Raw genomic sequence first — 18,364 nt, 5'->3', positions numbered from 1 at the left:
CTTACTATGTGCAAAGCACTGTTCTAAGCACTGGGGAGGATACAAGGTGATCAGGTTGTTCCACGTGGGGCTCACAGTCTTAATCACCATTTTACAGATGAGGGAACTGAGGCACAGAGAAGTTAAGTGACTTGCCCGAACTCACACAGCTGACAAGCGGCTGAGCCGACATTTGCACCCATAACCTCTGACTCCCAAGCCCGTGCTCTTTCCACTGAGCCACACTGTTTCTCATTGTTATGGGCTTACTCTATATCAAACACTGTTCTAAGTGCTGGGGTACATATGAGTTAATTGGGTCAGAAACGGTTCACTTATTCAATAGTATTTATTGAGCACTTACTATGTGCAGAGCACTGTACTAAGCACTTGGAAGGTATAATTCGGCAACAGATAGTGACAATCCCTGCCCAATGATGGCACAGTCTAAATGGGATAAACCTCGACCGTCAACAGGAAGAAATACGTCAAAGGCAAACTTTCTCTCTTCAGGAGAATTTTAGGCGTCTACCCGATACCCAACCTCAAAGAATTTGTTCTCTCATTGACTGATGACTAGCTAGCTGGAAAAGCTGAGAAGTCATCTATTCCTCGTCACTACTTTTAGTCTGTCACATTTATAGAGCACTCTTGCTATCATGGTGATAGCTACAGGTGATAGATTCCCCCCAAAATGATTTTCTGAGGTTATTTAGAAAATAACCTCAGTATCATCTATAATTGGAAATAGCCATATGATTCAACTTAGAAAACACTCCTTCTCCAACCAAAATACACCACATTATCCACTACAATGAATTTGGATTTCTTAAGATAATCACACAGGTAAGCATAATACTAATATAGGCTGTCTTCAGAGAAGTAAACTTTCAACTTTGATCCTCCTATTAATGAATATCGGGATACATAACGATTCTTAACAGCAAGTGATTTGACTTCATACAAAGCATCATTTCAAAGGCGTTTACAGCATTGACATCACATAATCATACTTCGCCAAATTAAGGTCCTCCTATCCAGGTCACATTATTATTATCATTATGATTACTGTTATTATTTATTATGGTACTTCAGTGCTTACTATGTGTCAAGCACTGTTCTAAGAGCCAAAGTAACTGCAAGTCAATTAGGTTGCATTCAGTGCTTAGAACAGTGCTTGGCACCTAGTAAGCGTTTAACAAATATCACAATTATTATACAGTCTCTGTTCCTCATGGGGCTCTAGACTGTGAGCTCGTTATGGGGGGAGAAAATGCTGACCAGCTCGGATGTACTGTACTCTCCCAAGTGCTTAGTTCAGTTATCTGAACACAAAAGCACTTGATAAATACCATTCGTTCATTCACTTGTTCAATCGCATTTATTGAGAGCTTACTGTGTGCAGAGCACTGTACTAAGCGCTTGGAAAGTACAATTCAGCAACAGAGAGCGACAACTGGCTCACTGACTGACGGGGTTCAAAGTCTAAATGAGAGGGAGAACATGTATTTTACAGTTGAGGAAACTGGGGTACCGAGAAGTTAAATGACTTGCCCGGGGTCTCACAGCAAATAGTTGGCAGGGCCGGGATTAGAACACAGGTCCTCTGACTCCCATGCCAGAGGTCTTTCCACTAGAAAAGCAGCGTAGCTCAGTGGAAAGAGCCCCGTCTTGGGAGTCGGAGATCGTGGGTTCTAATCCTAGCTCCGACACCTATCAGCTGTGTGACTTTGGGCAAGTCACTTAACTTCTCTGTGCCTCGGTTACCTCATCTGCAAAATGGGGATTAAGACTGTGAGCCCCATGTGGGACAGTCTGATTACCTTGTATCCCCCAGCACTTAGAACACTGCTTGGTACATACTAAGTGCTTAACAAATGCCATTATTATTATTATAATCCCACTGTTGCTGTAACCGACATATAACATACAACACTCACTTTTACAACACACAAAGTAGATCCCAGTACGTCAAGTTTTAGACAGATTTTTCTATTTCTCCTGCCATAACCCCAACGTCAACACCGTCTACATTATTCTCTTTGCTTCTCAGACTGTTTGCAAGTAATTAATGTCTGTTACTGACATTCGATTGGACAGTCCTGGAGGACAAGCGCTTAGTACAGTACCCTGCATGTAGAAAGTGCTCAAAAAATACGACTTATTGATTGATTGATCTTCTGCTTTTATTGTACCTTCCCAACTGCTGAGTATAGTGATTTAGAGTTAGTAGGCGCTCAATAAATGTGTCAGTTACAGTGTACTCTCCCAAGTGCTTAGTACAGCGCTCTGTATACAGTAAGCACTCAGTAGGATTGATTTAATAATATAATAAGTTATAATCACTATTATAATTATTCTAATCACTACTATGATATAATAATATAAAATATATTGGTTATATAGATAGGCTCATTAACTACCGCAAAAACTACAAAACTTGTAACTGTAATAAGAGTCTGAAAGAAATTAGGCTAAAGACCAAGCTAAGAGAAATGAGAATTTAAAGAACACTGAAAATGCAAACAAAAGCAATGGGGTTGCCATTCTTCAGGCTCCCCATTAAAGAATCTGGAATCAACCGAACGTATTTATTGAATGCTTACTGTGTGCTTGGGAGAGGACAGCAAGACAATACAAGAGACACATTCCCTGCCCACGACGAGCTTACGGTCTAGAGGATAAGACTTGAGAAAACTTTTGCAAGTTCGTTTGTTCTCATTTACTTGCCATTGTTCAAATAACTAGCTGAAGTTCACCTAGAATCAGTAAGATCTTGGTGCTCTCGCCTTTCAGCATGCAAAAGGAAAAAAGAGTGAAGGAATTATCTTTACACTCACAATGTTGGCATACGGGCCAGAATTTTCTAGGCCCTCGTGGCACAAAGAGAACTTTATGCCTCTTCTCTAGGGAAAAGAGAACGGGGCTGAGAGTCAGAGAGCCCAGGGTCTAATCCTGATTCTGTCCCCCCTTTTTTTTTAAAGGGTATTTGTTACATGATTACTCTCTGCCAGGCACTGTACTGGGGCAAATACAAGCCAATCAGGTTGGACACAGTCCCTGTCCCATATGGGGCTCGCAGTCTTAATCCCCATTTTACAGATGAGGGAACCGAGGCCCAGACAAGTGAAGTGACTTACCCAAGGGCACACAGAAGATGGATAGCGCCGGTCCTTCTGATTCCCAGGCCTGTGCTCTATCCACTCGGCCTTGACTGCTGTAAAACTCCCTTGTGATAACCATCCCACACTCCCTAGTTTTCCATTTCTAGCTCCCGCCCACGTCCTGCCTCCGGCCTGGAACACCCTCCCTCCTCGAATCCGACAGATAATTTCTCTCCCCCTCCTTATTCAAAGCCTTATTGAAGGCACATCTCCTCCAAGAGGACTTCCCCGACTAAGCTCTCATTTCCTTTTCTCCAATCCTTTCTGCATCGCCCTGATTTGCTCCCTTTATTCACCCCCTCCTTCAGCCCCAGAGCGCTTACGTTCATATCTGTCATGTATTTATTTGTATCGATGCCTGTCTCCCCCCGTCTCTAGACTGAGAGGTCGTTGTGGGCGGGGAACATTTCCGTTCATCGTTGCACTGTACTCTCCCAAGCGCTCAGTACAGTGCTCTGCACACAGTAAGCGCTCAATAAATACGACTGGATGAATGAACGAACAAATTTCTACCGAAAAAGGGTCCGTTGGATCGACAGCTTTTCAGTTAGAGGTGCTGAAAGTCTGCCCAGGAATTTTAGCTTCTCAGGGTAAACATCAGCCTTTCATTAGAAGTAGTTTGGGGAGCAGATAACGTTGTTTATTCCACTCCTTCCTCTTCTGGGACTAGGTATTCCTGCCCAGGAGAAAAGCTTAAGTAGATGAGAAATCCGGCCGCTTCTGTTTGCACCATTCGGCTGGATTCTTTTCCAACAGGGCGTGGTTTGATCTTGGAGGCAAGAAGTTGGTGGAAAGCATGTGTTGGAAGAATGGATGGCAAGTGGGTGGCCAACCGGCTGCCAGCATAGTCTATGCCACTGATTGAGCGCTTGCTGTGTACAGATTGCTGTACTGAGCGCTTGGGAGAATACCACACAACAGAATTCCCTGCCCACAGTGAGCTTACAGTCGACTATTTCATCGATGGTACTTATTGAGCACCTACTTTGGGAGGGCACTGTACAAAATAACAGTATAATAGACACATCGCCTGTCCACGACGAGCGTATGGTCTAGAGGGAGTTTACATTCTAGAGTAACAGTATGAAGCAGTAGGAAGCAGTTTGGCCTAGTGGAAGCATTGTATTAAGCACTTGGGAGACAATTAGCGGACACATTCCCTGCCCATAACAAGTTTACAGTCTAGAGGGGGAGACAGAGATCGATATAAATAAATCATTTATAATCTGTAATTTTATAATCTGTAATTTTAAAGATTAGTGCTGTGGGGTTGGGGTGAATATCAGTTGTCCAAAGGTCACGGGTCCAAGTGCAGAGATGAGGCAGAAGAACGATCTTTCTAAACCAAACTTCTTAAGTTTCTCGGTCTAGGCAAATCTACCTCACTTTTCGGCAAAAACTGACGCTACATTACTTTCGCGGCCTCCCTTGATGCTTAGTGATCTTCTCCGTTCTATTTTCACAGCTGCACAAGATCAAGAACTTCGTGTTTTCCTTTGAAAAGTACCAATTTCTGACAAGCTTTTTATCAAGTGGTAACATCACGGAAACTGCAGACATTTTCATCCATTCCGGACGACGGAATTCTGAGTTTAAGTCTCGGTAATGGAAGCGATTATTTAATTGAACTTTAAAAGAACGTAAGGGAGATTCTCCCTACTTAACTGCTTCTAAGAGACTGAAACAGTTGACTGGGGCTGGGCTGCAGGGAGCTCAGAGATCTCGATTCCTCCCCTCCCAGAATACTCACCCACGCTCGCAGGCCCAGGGAGGAATTCCTTGGTGAATTTTAGAATGTCGGAGGGAATCTACCCCGAATTAGATCCTCTGTACACGGAACCCGAGGCTAGTGGGATAAAGATGCACTTGGCTGCTGAGAGACCTTGCCAAGAAGGAAGTCAGTCAGGCAATTGTATTTACTGAGCGCTTACTGTGATCAGAGAGCTGTACTGAGCGCTTGGGAGGGTCTGATGTAACAGAGTTGGTAGACACATTGCCTGCCCACGATGAGCTTACAGTAATTAGGGGGAGCTTATAGTCTATTAAACAACTATTTAGTTACAGAAATGGGATCTATGATGTTATAGTTTCCGTGTTTCCTCTTGAACGGCAGCTTCTTTAAAGCAGGGACTGCCTAATTTTTGGCTGCATTTTTCTCTGGAAATTTCCATGAATAGTCCACGCATGGAGATGTTCCCATGAATCCTTGGGATGGTAAGGATTATTCCTTTAAGGATTCCCTTGTCTGGGCCAACGAGCAGAGGATGCAAAAACATTTTGGGAAAACCACATTTACTCGTCAGTCGGCCGTTTTCATTGGGAGCTTACTGCACGCAGAGCACTGTACTAAAGCGCTTGGGAGAGTAATAATCACCATTACGGTACTTGTTAAGCGCTGAGTACACGCCAAGCATTGTTCTAAGCACTGGGTGATTCAAGTAAATCAGGTTGAACACAGTCCCTGTCCCACATGGGACTCACATTCTTATCCCCATTTTCCAGATGAGATAACTGGGACCCAGAGAAGTGAAGCGACTTGCCCGAGGTCACACAGCAGGCACGGGAAAAGCAGCATGACCTAGTGGCCAGAGCACGGGCTTAGGAGTCAAAGAACGTGGGTTCTGATCCCGGCTCCGCCACTCGTCTTCTACCTTGGGCAAGTCACTTCATTCCTCTAGGCCTCAGTTCCCTCCTCTGGAAAATGGGGAAGAAGACTGTGAGCCCCCCGTGGGACAGGGACTGTGTCTAACCGGATTCGCTTGTATCTACTCCAGTGCTTAGAAGAGTGCTTGGCACACAGTAAGCGCTTAACAAATACCATTATTAGTAGTATGCAGCCGAGTCGGGTTTAGAACCCAGGTCCTTCTGACTCCCAGACCCAGGCTCTAGCCACTAAGCCACGCTGCTTCTCACTACAATATAACAGTATGACAGATAAATTCCTGCCCATGGTGAGCTTACGGCCTCGGCTTCCCACTGACCTTTGAGGAAAAAAAAGCTATTTTGGAAAGGAGTGACAGTGACACGTCAGGAAAAGAGACAGGTGAAGAGTCAGGACATTGGGGATTTGGGCTGAAGGAGTGGATGGTTTCCTTTTGGAAAGGTGCACAGGTCCACTGGGGTTGGACCAAGGAGGAGGGAGGTTTTATCACTGGGAGCTTCGTTGTGGGCAGGAATGTGTCTGTTGTTATACTGTAACACAGCGTTCTGCACACAGCGCCCAATAAATATGACAATGAATGAATGAGCTGTGCTACTCACAGAGGGTAAGCTTACTGTCGCTCCTTTTCTTCAAAAAAAAAAAATGCTCCTGGGCTGAACGCTCTTCCAAGTTGCCACTGTCATACAAGAAAAAGCGGTACTGTCTAATGGATAAAGCCTGGGCCTGGGTGTCAGAAGGATCTGGGTTCTAATTCCAGCTCTAACGCTTATCTGCTCTATGACGATGGGCAAGTCATTTCTCTGGGCGTCAGTTCCCTCATCTTCCCTCATCCTTCAAAGGGGGATAAAAATGTGAGCCCCATGTGAGACAGTGACTGTATCCAACCTGATCTTCTTGTTTCTGCCCCAGCCAGCGCTTAGTACAGAGCCTGGCACATAGTAAGCGTATAACAAATACCACAATTGTTATTATTAATTCAGCGAGTGCCTATTGTCTGCAGCCTATGGAAGGGTGCAGAAAAGTAAATGCTCTGATCTTTCCCTTCCTTCTCCCTTCCTTTTTATGGATCCTCTCCTCCCCTTATTGCTAGACGTAATTCCCCACGGAACAGCCCCTCCCCTTATTTTGGTTGGCAAAAACGATGCAGGAAGTGGGACGACGGTACAAGTAAATATGGAAACGGCAGAGTTGATTCACAGGACTGACAGGAGGATGTTCACATAAAATGAGCTTTAACAAACTAGAGGTAAAAAAGCTGCTAGACTGTGAGCCCGTTGTTGGGTAGGGCTTGTCCCTATCTGTGGCCAAATTGTACCTTCCAAGCATTTAGCACAGTGCTCTGCACACAGTAAGCGTTCAATAAATACGATTGAATGAATGACCGAATGAATTCCGGGAACTGAGAAAAACACTAACGATCAGTATAAACACATTAAAAAAAAGATAACAAATTAACACATTTGTTCAACACCACCAGGCCGATAATTTGATTCTCCAGGGGAGACATCTACACTGAAAGTTATTCCTGAAACTAATAATCAGGAACCATTATCTGTTATCCATTTAAGATCATAAATTTACATTTGGCATTCTGGAACACTTAAAAGACAAAAAAAACCCTTAATCTTTTCAACATGAATACCGAAAATCACTGCAGTATTTAGCCAGAGAACAGCTAAATGGATTTTCCACATAACTTGAACCTCACCAAATTTTAAAGCCAAACTTCTTTATCAGCCCGTCTCCTCCTAATCAACCGCCGATTGGAACTTATTGCCATCACAAGTTGGCCCTCAAATGGCTTGCTGTTCTGAAATCAAAGAACCTTCAAAAAGTTCTCTCTAATTCAAATCGGCATTAGCAGCTGTTGGAAGCATTATTTTCGAGAGACTTTTCATGCAGGGGTGGAAATTCCTAAACGCTTCCATGTTTCAACTAAAAGATCGAGGAGGAACGAATGTGCGTCTCCACAAAAAAAAGACCGATTTTAAATCTTTCGAAAGGGAGAAATTCTTGCGTCGTTTGCTCAGATGATATCGTGATACCGTGATGGGAACCGGAGGCCGTAAGCTCAGCGTGGGCAGGGAATGTATCTGTCGTATTGCTATATTGTAATGAGAAGCAGCGTGGCTTAGTGGCTAGAGCCCGGGTCTGGGAGTCAGAAGGACCTGGGTTCTAAGAAATTGGGGTTACTATCGCTAGCCGTTTCCTGAATTGGAGTTCTCTTGTATTTGCGCTTCCGCATCCAAATGTTTAGTACAGTGCTCTGTGCACAGTAAACGCTCAATAAATACGCTTGACTGACTGATTTTTGACAATAAATTCGATGTGGGCAGGGAACACGTCTACTGGCTCTATTGTGCTGGTCTCTCCCAAACGCTTAGTACACTGCTCTGCACACGGTAAGTTGTTAATAAATGCCACTGATGGACTGATTGAAGTGCATCACCAAAAAGCCAACATGTAAGTGGTAGGAATAATAATAATAACAATTGCATTTGTTAAGCGCTAGGTAGAGAGAAGCTAATCAAGTTGGACACAGTCCCTGTCCCAGGTGGAGGCTCATTTTACAGATGAGGTAACCGAGGCCCAGAGAAGTGAAGTGACTCGCCAAAGTCACACAGCAGACGAGTGGTGGACTCAGGATTAGAACCCAGATCCTTCTGACTCCCAGGCCTGTGCTCTACCCACTAAACCACACTGCTCCTCGTGATCAGGCCCCAAAATTCTTAAGGGATATCATAGAGATCTGTGAGGCAGTGACATACCAAATAATTTTGAGGATCTCGAGAACATTATTCTTTCTTGCAAAAGAGAAGTAGTTTGGCCTAGTGGATAGAACACAGGTGTGGGAGTCAGAAGAATCTGGGTTCTAATCCCGACTCCCCAACTCGTCTGCTGTGTGACCTTGGGCAAGTCATTCCAGTGGGCTTCAGTTCCCCCATGTGTAAAATGGGAATGAAGACTGGGAACCCACTTGGGACAAGGACTGTGTCCAACCTGATTAGCTCAGATCTGACCAGGACTTAGAACAGATAGTGGTGGACAGGGAACATACCTACCAAATCTGTTATTTTGTGCTCTCCCAAGTGCTTAGTACAGTGCTCTGCACACAGCTGCTCAATAAATATGACTGACTGACACGTAGTCCTGGAAGTAGGACAGAGTAGCTGGCGGACAGAAATTGGGTACTGGAAGTGGGAATTTAATCCAGCTGGTTTAATGTCTTCCAAGAACGATCACCTCTACCCAAAGTGCACTCATGGGTTCCATTTATAACAATAATTGTGCCATTTATTATTAGTAATAATGGTTTTTGTTAAGCACTTTCTATGGGTCAGGCACTGTACTAAGCACTGGGTAGATACAAACAAATCAGGGTGGACACAGTCTCTGTCCCACGTGGAGCTCACATTATAAATCCTCATTTTACAGATGAGGTAGTTAACTGAGGCCCAGAGAAGTGAAGTGACTTGCCTGAGGTCACACAGCAGATGCCTGGCGGAGCCAGGACTAGAACCCAGGACCTTCTGACTCCCAGGCCCGTTCTCTATCCACCAAGCCACACTGCTTGTCTGCTACTTATTTGTTAAGTGCTTTCTCTGTGCCAGGCACCGGGGTAGAAACGAGATGATCGAGTCGGACACTGTCCCCATCCAAAAAAAGGCTCACGGTCTTAATTCTCATTTTATGTCGGAGGGAACTGAGTCCCACAGAAGTGAAGTGACTTGCCCAAGGTCACACAGCAGACAAGTGGAAGAGCCAGGATTAGAACCCAGGTCCTTCTCACCCCCAGGTCTGAGTTCTAGCCACAAGGCGATGCTGCTTCTCCCTCATCTATGACAAGGGCAGACCCACCCGTGGGCCCCGGGAAAGGGGGTGTGACGAGGGTGACCCCATCTTCCTCACTCCGTTATTAGCAAAGGGAGGGCAAAGAGAGGGAGCAGAGAAAGGCACAAGGAAGATAATCAACCACCCTGCACTCAGCGTGGACTTGATCCTTGTACCTTTTTTCCAGCACAACTCCTCCTTGACTCTTTAAGGTATCAATTGAGCAATCAATTAATATTACCAATAGTAATAATAATAATGGTATTGGCTAAGTGCTTACTATATGCCAAGCACTGTTCTAAGTGCTGGGGTAGATGCCGGGTAAGCAGGTTGTCCTATGTGGGGCTCACAGTCTTCCTCCCCATTTTACAGATGAGGTAACTGAGGCACAGTGACGGGAAGTGACTGGCCCAAGGTCACACAGCAGACAGGTGGAGGCGGCGGGATTAGAACCTATGTCTCCTGATTCCCAAGCCTGTGCTTTTGCTTTTGCTTCAATTAATGGCATCTGTTGAGTGCTTACTGTGTGCAGAGCTCTGTACTGAGTGTGTGGGAAAGTATAATATGCGTCTCTTCCCGCCAACGTGGAGCGTGCCCTGATTACACGGATGTCTTTCCAAACAATGTTCCAAGCATGGGCACCTAAAAGCCAACGTTCCTGATGAATTCCTGCTTAAAAATCAATATAATCAATATCCAGTTCCCAAACTCTAGGGATAAGCAAGTGATCAAATTAATTGATCCATCATATTTACTGAGTGCTTACTGTGTGCAGAACACTCTACTAAGCCTTTGGGAGAGTACAATGCAATATAGAAGAAAACATTTCCTGCCCACAACAAGTTTCCAGTTTCTAGTCTAGAGAGTCAATCAGTCAATCATAATTGAGCGCTTACTATGTGCAGAGCACCGTACCTGGCACTTGGGAAAGTATAATATAACAATAAAACAGACACATTTTCTGTCCACACAGAGCTTACACCAGCTAATCAGGTTGCTTTTCTACACCCCTCAACACTAAACTCGTAGGCAGGGAACATGTCTACCAACTCTGTTTTATTTTACCCTCCCGAGCACTCGGTACAGTTTTCGGGGCACAGTAAGGGATAAATAAATCACTGATTGATAGTACTGGGGGTAACTTGGGTGCCCAATAGCAAAAGAAACAAAATTTACACTTGTAACTCCAGCACCAAGCAATTCCAGGTTTTGTCTTTCCCTTCATCACCCTCAGGTCTTTCCACCTGCTTAGAACTCCTTCTGTGTTCAAATAGGTCAGACCACAGCTCGCCCTATCTTCAAAGAATAATAACAACAACAATAATAATAATGACGATGATTGTATCTGTAAAGCGCTTACTATGAGCTGAGCACTGTTCTAAATGCTGGGGTAGATACAAGCTAATATGGTTGGACACAGACCCTGCCCCATATAGGGCTTACAGTCTTAATCCCCATCTTACAGCTGAGGGAACTGAGGTCCAGAGAAGTGAAGTGACATGCCCAAGGTCACACAGCAGAGAAGTGGAGGAGCCGGGATTAGAACCCAGGTCCTTCTGACTCCCAGGCCTGGGCTCTATCCACTAGGCCACTCTGCTTTCCCCAAGTCTTTCTGAATTCCCACTTCCTCCCAAATACATTTTCTTCGCTCCTGATTATAGTCTAGTGGATAGAGCAAGGGTTCTGGGAGTCAGAAGGTCATGGGTTCAAATCTCCGCTGGCCACTTGCCTGCTGTGTGACCCTGGGCAAATCACTTCATTCCTCTAGGCCTCAGTTCCCTCATCTGTAAAATGGGGGTTGATACTGAGAGCCTCACACGGGACAGGGACTCGGTCCAACTCAATTTGCTTGTACCCTTCCCAGCGCTTAGCACAGTGCCAGGCACAAAGCAAGAGCTAAATATATACCAAAATTATTATATTATTATCATTATTATCTCCTCACTGCCACCCACTGCAACACTTTCACACTAACATAATCCTCCTCACAATTTGTACATTTCTACTCTTCGAACACTTCTTCCCATTTGTAAATCACTTTATGGCATACCCATTCATTCGTTCAGTCGTATTTATTGAGCACTTACCGTGTGCACAGCACTGTACTAAGCGCTTGGGAGACTACAACATAATAATAAACAGACCCAACCCCTGTCCACAGCAACCTTACACCAGTACAGTGCATGCTTCTTATGGGGGGAGGAAAACCTCTTCTAATTCTACCGTATTCATTCATTCAATCATCTTCATTGAGTGCTTACTATGTGCAGGGCACTGTACTAAGCACTTGGGAGACTACAACATAGTAAACAGACACATTCTCTGCCCACAGTGAGCTTCCACTCGGTGTAAGTTCTTTATGGGAAAGGAACGCGTCTTCTAACTCTACCGTACTTTTCCCCCAAACATTCGGGTCAGTGGTATACACCCAATAAGCACTCCTGTCTGACTAATTTGTTAATAAAAAGGCAGCAGTAAACTTCGGTTCCACCCAGATTTTTTTACAAGAACTTAAATCTACCCAGAAAAGAGCCCCCCCTTTTTTTTTTAATCCAGGGACTCAGTTATAAAATGTTTTACAATGAATCAGCCTTTTTGCACTTTCTAAATTTTCTTCTGTCTTAAACCAGGCTTGATCTGTTGGCAATAGTTCTGTATCTTCGAACATTTGGTTCTCTGCAGCTCCACGGTGAATGTGACACGAGTGTGGAGATACAGTTCTATACATGAAATTCAAAAAATAAAACTGGAAAAAACCACTCAGTGTTAATGACTCCCCAGCACAAGACAATACAGCTATTGTACTGACCTACTTAACATCAAGTGAATATTCCAAAAATTCCTTCTCAAAATACACGCCTCACTGTGTTTTCACATGTGGGAATAAAAGTATCTACCTCCCTTTTTTCGAAAGCTATTAGGTTATTTATTTAAAATTGGGCCCTTGGCTACTCCCATTTTATTCTCTTCACCACTGAGTGAGGGGAAGAAAAGCTGGATCTCGTGGCTTTTTTAAAAATACATATCTCTGGCTCTGGAAAAGGAAAACTAATTAAGATCTTTCTCCTCTACCTTCCAAAATGGTATTTTCAATTATTGGGAAGCAGCGTGGCTTAGTGGAATGGCCCGGGCCTGGAAGTCAGAGGATTCCAGGCTCTAATCTCAGCTCTGGCATTTGCCTGCTGTGTGACCTTGGGCAACTCACATCACTTCTCTGTGCCTCGGTTTCCTCAATTGTAAAATGGGGATTCACAACCTGTTTTCCCATCTACTTAGACTTTGAGTCCCATGTTGGTCGAGGACTGTATCTGACCTAATCAACTTGTACTCTCCCCACCACTTAGAACTGGCTTTGACATATAGTAGGTGCTTAACAAATCCCATATTCAATCCACCCCAGCACTTAACACATAGTAAGGGCTTAATAAATACCATAAAAAATTCTTATTATCCAGTTCTCAAACTCTAGGGATAAGCAAACGAGCAAATAAGCAATCGATCGATCAATCATATTTATTGAGCGCTTACTGGGTGCAGAACACTCTACTAAGCATTTTGGAGAGTAGAAATGGTAATACACAGACCATCCTATATATCCCCATAGCTGGGAAAAAAGCCCACAGCCAATTTTTGCTGCCTTAAGACAACAACAATATGTAGTAACGCCATCCCCTAGGAATAGGTGGGAACTGTTAGAAATCCTTCCAAGAGCTTAGGGCACAAGATTGCTTGCAACATACAAAGATTCACCACAGAGGATCACCTTATGACAATTCCACGCCCTTGGGTCACTAAGAGTGCAAACTAAGGAATTAGCACTGCTGGAGAAAGGCAAAACGACACCCTAGAATTGAACGAGAAATTTACTTCCCTTAATGTCTGTCTCTCCCTTTAGATTGTAAACTCCTTGAGGGGAGAAAACATGTCTACCAGCTCTTTTCTATTGTATTCTCCCAAGCGCTTAGGACACTGCTCTGCACACAGTAAGCGCTCAATAAATAGCATTGACTGGTGATTGATTTGTATGAATGGATCAAACTTCTCTTACTAGTTAATAATGAGGACTGACTATGGGTCAAGCACTGTTCAAAGCACTGGGATAGATTCAGGCTAGTCAGGTTGGACGCTGTCCATATCCCACTAAGGGCTCACAATCTGAACTCTCATTATATAGATGCAGTAACTGAGGCACAGAGAATGATTATTATTTGTATCTGTTAAAAGCTTACCATGTGCCAGGCACTGTACTAAGCGCTGGAGTGGATGCAAGGCGATTGAGTTGGACACAGTCCTTACCCCGTATATATAACAAATATCCCCTCAGACCTTTCAGTCCTCTCCAGCAATCCTAGTCCGCTATTTTATTCCCTGAATTAAGATGGACAGTGAGAGAACAAGTGTGATGGATCTTTTTAGGCAATCTCTGAGTCTGTAAATGATTCAAATTTCATTTGCCTGAAGATGATGCTTTACGGCAAACCTTTACAGTTGGCAAGGCTCTGGAAGGTAGTACTTAATTACATCTCTGAATCAGATAATAATAATGACTGTGGTATTTGTTAAGAGCTTACTATGTGCCAGGCACCGTACTAAGCGCTGGAGAGGACACAGTCCCTGTCCCACGTGGGGCTCACGGTCTCAATCCCCATTTTACAGATGAGGTAACTGAGGCCCAGAGAAGCGAAGCGATTTGCCCAAGATCACACAGCAGAAAAGTGATGGAGCCGGAATTAGACCCATGATCTCCCGATTCCGAGGCCCACGCTCTATCCGCTCCGCTATGCCTCTTCTCGATCTGACCCTCCGGTGGTCTCGCTGGTCTCCCTGAACTTTCGAGCGCCAGTTCTAGGCTCTATTTCACTCTGAAACTCATTCCAACGGTCCAGCCTACTAAACAGTTGTCCCTGACAGACAACAAAGTGAGGTAACCGGGTTCCATGAGAACAAAAACAGGATGATGTCAGCCTGCTCACAATTATTTTTATTTTCTCGGTACAGCAATTGCGTTCTGAAAAATTATTCTTCCGTTCTTTTTAGCAGCTACGTGATCAAACAAACGGAGGGGGAAACTACTTTCATCTGATCCATGTGGACATTCTTGGGATTATCTGATGGGACTGAAAACTACTGTGGCTCTTTTCTCGGTATGTATTTGTTACTTGCTTACTGCGTGCCAAACACTGTACTAAGCACTGGGATAGATACGAGCTAATCGGGTTGGCCACAGTCCCTGAACACAATGTAAAGTAGGAAGGTCAACTGGTATTGAATCCCCATTTTGCAGATGAGGAAACTGAGGCACAGGGAAATTACGTGCACAAGATCACACAGCAGACAAGTGGCAGGGCCAGGATTAGAACTCGGGTCTTCTGACTCCCAGGGCTGTCCGCTTTCCAGTAGGCCATGCTGCTTCTCAGTTGTATAATCCATTAATCTGAGTCCGAGAAGCAGCGTGGATAGAGCGCGGGCCTGGGAGTCAGAAGGACCTGGGTTCTAATCCCGGCTCTGCCCCTGGTGAGCCATATGACCCCGGGTAAATTACTTAACTTCTCTGAGCCTCAGTTTCTTCATCTGTAAAATGGAGATTAAGACTGTGTGCCCCATGAGGGACATTGACTGTCATCAACCTGATTCGCTTGTATCCACCCCAGTTGCTTAGTAAAGTGCCTGGCACATAATAAGGCTTTAAATACCATAAGAAAACTCAAAACAAAACAAACAAAAAACCTGAGTCTAAATCAGCAATGGCCTTGCTTACTCATTCAACTGAATTTAGTGAGTACCTACTGTGTGAGAAGCTTATATTCTTCAAACCCTTCTTATCACGTACGTGTTGCAATGTGGCTCAATTCTCTGGACATGGTTTGATTCAAAATTCAAAATGGGTAAAAGTAAGTTATTTTTTCCTATTAGCTGGTTCATGAAAAGATGTCAACCCATCAACCAACAGCATTTATTGAGCATCTCCCAGATGGAGGCACTCTACAGAGAACTTGGAAAAAGTACAACGGACAGAACCTCGCCCACATGGAGCTTGCAATCTAATGGGGAAGAGAGACTTAAAAAACAAAAAAAATGCCCTTCTAAAATCCCATTTCCTATTATCCAAGCTTTGCTGACTACTCTTCTCTCCCCCAGACTGTTAGCCAGTTGCGGGCAGTGAATGTGTCTGTTATTATATTGTTGTGTTGTACTCTCCCAAGCGCTTAGTACAGTGCTCACTATAACAGTAAGCGCTCAATAAATACCACTGATGGATTGATTCTCCACATCCTGATTTGTACAAACCCACCAAGAGTTCCAAGTCTTAGGCACATCTCTGTACCCATCTTGAGAACTTCTGCCTCAGCAAGGCTTAGTGGAAAGAGCCCGGGCTTGGGAGTCAGAGGAAATGGGTTCTAATCCCGGCTCTGCCATTCGTCTGCTCTGTGACCTTGGGCAAGACACTTAACTTCTCTGTGCCTCAGTTACCTCATCTGTAAAATTACCTCATCTGTAAAATGGGGATTAAGAGTTTAGCATAGTGCTTGGCACATGGTAAGCATTTAACAAGTACCATAATTATTATTACTATTATCATTACTATTAATAAGTCAAGCAATTGAGCACAGCTGTACTTAGAACCCAGGGCCTCTGACTCCCAGGCTCATGCTCTTTCTATGAGGCCATGCTGCTTCTCTATCAATTAGTATTTCAATTACTATTTCTATTGCTGCTTTTCTTGAATGATTAGTATTTCAAAACCAATAAAAAGGGGAATGTCATTAAACACAACAGGATATCAATTACCATTATGATTTTTGTTAAGCGCTTTCTACGTGCCAAGTATTGTAATAAGCTCTGGGGGAAGAGACAAAATAATCAAGTTAGACAATGTCCCCTTCTCACTTGGGATCACATTTCAAATATCTCCCCAGACCTTAGCACAGAGTAAGCGCTTAACAAATACCATCATTATTAAATAGCGGGGAGAAACCGCTATTGAGCCCTTACTATGAAGTTGAAGAAAAAACGAGGCACCGAAAAGTGAATTCACTCACCCAAGGTCACTCAAGAGGCGAGTGATCGAGGCAGGAGTAGAACCCAGGTCCTCCGATTCCTTGTGGGCAGGGAATGGGTCTGTTATACAGTACTCTCCCAAGCGTTTAGTTCAGTGCTCAGCACACCGTAAGCGCTCAATAAGTACCATTGACTGACTTCTTCTTAGGCCCATACTGATCCTCATCAACCTCCTCCCACAAGGGGCTCATGTTCTAAGGATATGAACTAAACGATGCTGTGATTTTCGGAAACCAGAACGACTGTGCAACTCAGATCTTTTGGAAGAAAATAGGCATCACGACCTCCACTTATTGTTTGAGGGGAAATAAATGCGTATATTTGAGGACGATGACCAGAAAGCAAAGTGTTTCTGAGTAGCAGCCAGCTTTAAAATCGCTTAATCGGAAAGTGAAGTCTGCTGGCCATTAGAGAGGACGCGTTTATTTTTAGAGAAAGGAATGCATACTTATTCCATTATTATTTAGAAAGGACAGCACTCCCTTATCAACAGTTTGCATTTTGGCTGTCTGGTCAGTTGGGCTGGAAAGCAGAAAGCTGATGAAGCTGTAAAATGGAGCATTACTGCTGACTAGCTTTCTCCTGCCAAACATTTTGACTCATCGGGAAAATTTAGGGCCCTCGATTGCCTCTCTCCCTCCTACTTTATCCACTCTCTTCTCCCACTGCCCACCCAGCTTGCAGTCTTCATTCTTGGGAAGCTAATCTACTCCCAGGGCTTAATTTTCATCTCACCGGCTGCTGATCTTACTTAGGCCATGAGCCCCATAAGGGACAGGGACTGTGTCTAATCTAATTAACTTGTACCAACCCCAGCGTTTAGAACGGTGTTTGACACGAGGTAAGCGCTGAAAAGATACCATTGAAAAAACAAAAACACAATTTATTCACCTCCTCGCCCCTGCCTGAAACTCCCTCCCTATTCAAAGCTCAAAATGCTCCCGAAATTACATTGCCTCCAAGAGGCCTTCACTGATTCATTTCTGAATTTCTCTGATAATAAGCATCATCTAACGCATTTCTGCACCCCTAAACCTAAGTACTCACAAGTTCCTCGAGCACTTTTCTATATATCTGACTTAGCCGAATCCATAAACGCCTCTTGCGTATATATTCCCTCTTTCTGTCACCAAATCCTCTTGGTACTTCCTCCAAAATAAAGCCAGAATCCATCCCTTCCACTCCATTGAAACAACCATCATGCGTATCCAAGTATTTTCACATGTTACAGAGAAGCAATGTGGCCGAATGGATGGAGCGTGGGCCTGGGAGTCAGAAGGTCATGGGTTCTTAATCCCAGCTCTGCCACCTGTCTCCTGGCTGACCTTGAGCAAGTCACTTCACTTTTCTGGGCCTCGGTTACCTCACCTGTGAAATGGAGGTTAAGACTAGGGTCGCATGTGGGACAGGGACAGTGTCCAGCCCAATTTGCTAGATTCTATCCCAGCACTTAGAACAGTGACTGGAACATAGTAAGCACTTAAATACCACAATCATTATTATTATTATTAGTATATGCTGACTTGACTAATGCATCAGCCTCTCTCATGGGTCTCCCTGCCTCCAATTTCTTCCCCTCACCAGTACATATTTTATTCTGCAGTTCAAATCATTTTTCTCAAACTTTCTCCCCACTCCTTCAAAAACCTCTAATAATTGCTCATTCCCC

At 44.1% G+C, this 18,364-nt stretch overlaps 1 protein-coding gene across 1 annotated transcript in view; it reads right to left on the bottom strand.

Moving 5' to 3' along the window:
* Positions 1–18,364, bottom strand: part of SIPA1L1 (signal induced proliferation associated 1 like 1) — a 363,817-nt gene that overhangs the window by 150,381 nt on the left and 195,072 nt on the right. The window lies entirely within an intron of this gene.

This window comes from Ornithorhynchus anatinus, chromosome 1 (assembly GCF_004115215.2).
Source record: "Ornithorhynchus anatinus isolate Pmale09 chromosome 1, mOrnAna1.pri.v4, whole genome shotgun sequence".
NCBI classification, from domain to species: domain Eukaryota; kingdom Metazoa; phylum Chordata; class Mammalia; order Monotremata; family Ornithorhynchidae; genus Ornithorhynchus; species Ornithorhynchus anatinus.
The sequence above is the reverse complement of the archived record's forward strand: the minus strand, read 5'-3'. Positions and strand labels throughout refer to the sequence as shown.